This window comes from Acinonyx jubatus, chromosome A3 (genome assembly GCF_027475565.1).
Source record: "Acinonyx jubatus isolate Ajub_Pintada_27869175 chromosome A3, VMU_Ajub_asm_v1.0, whole genome shotgun sequence".
NCBI lineage: Eukaryota > Metazoa > Chordata > Mammalia > Carnivora > Felidae > Acinonyx > Acinonyx jubatus.
The window spans coordinates 109,688,279-109,689,650 of record NC_069388.1 but is presented as its reverse complement, the minus strand read 5'-3'; the positions used below and the strand labels follow the sequence as shown (position 1 = coordinate 109,689,650).

The 1,372-nt window shown below is 37.0% G+C and overlaps 1 pseudogene; it reads left to right on the top strand.

The window, feature by feature from the left end:
- The first annotated feature begins 488 nt into the window (after positions 1 to 488).
- LOC113604875 (60S ribosomal protein L21-like) lies at positions 489 to 1,127 on the top strand (annotated as a pseudogene).
- Positions 1,128 to 1,372: the final 245 nt, after the last annotated feature.

The following is a 1,372-nucleotide window of genomic DNA, read 5'->3' as shown; positions in this document are numbered from 1 at the left end:
GAATAAATATAAAAAATCATATTCTGCTTTCCGAGTTTCTTTAAAAAGTAGATTTTTTTTAACGTTTATTTGTTTTTGAGACAGAGAGAGACAGAGCATGAACAGGGCAGGGGCAGAGAGAGAGGGAGACACAGAATCTGAAACAGGCTCCAGGCTCTGAGCTGTCAGCACAGAGCCCGACGTGGGGCTTGAACTCACGGACCGTGAGATCATGACCTGAGCCGAAGTCAGACGCCCAACCGACCAAGCCACCCAGGCACCCCTAAAAAGTAGATTTTTAATGTAAAGGTTATACCATTGCATTTGTAAGATTTATATGACAACAATAGCAAAAAGAAAGTAGAAAAAAATAAATGCACCGTTGTAAAGTTCTTTGTGCATGAAACAGCCAAATATTAATTCTAGGAAGACCATGAAAAGTTAATGTGTATTATCAACCCTCCATGAACTATTATAGTAAAAAACGCACATCTAAAAAGTCAGAGGGATTCAAAGTAAATTTTAAAAACAGAATTAATTAAAAAAAAGTTTGTAGAAGAAGGAAGAAAGAAATATCAAGAGAAACAATAAGGGCAGAGATCAATGAAAGAAAAGAACCTGTCAGCCACAACCACCATATTCCAGGAAGGCACCAAAATGATCAACACAAAGGGAAAGAGAAAAGGCACCTGCTATATGTTCTCTAGACCTTTTAGGAAACAGGGAGTTGTTCCTTTGGAAACATATGTGTGAATCAACAAGAAAGATGATATTGTAGACATCAAAGGAAGGGACACTATTCAAAATGCAGAGCCCCACGAATGTAACCAGGGCACAACTGGAAGAGTCTACAGTATTACCCAGCATGCTCTTGGCATTGTCGTAAGACAGCAAGTTAAGGGCAAGATTCTTGTCAAAAGAAATCATGTACATATTGAACAGATTAAGCACCTGAATAGGCACGATAGCTTCCTGAAGCATGTGAAGGAAAGTGATCAGAAAAAAAAGGAAGCCAAAGAGAAAGGTATTTGGGTTCAGCTGAAGTGTCAGCCTGGCCCACCCAGAGAAGCACACTTTGTCAGAACCAATGGAAAGGAGCCTGAGCTGCTGGAGCCCATTCCCTATGAATTTATGGCATGATAAGTGTAAAAAATAAAAGACCTTAAGACTGTTAAAAAAAAAGAAAGTGATAATAATAATAATAAAAAATAAAAGTGAGAGAAATATTTTAAGTTACTAATTTTATAATTGAAAAAGGGATATCACTACAAATCCTTATTAAAGCAAAGCAAAATAATAAATAGGAAATCTCATGAACTTTATGCTGTAAATTTTACTACTTAGACAATTGGTTCTAAAGGATGGACAATATTGCCATCCAGGGCACATTTGA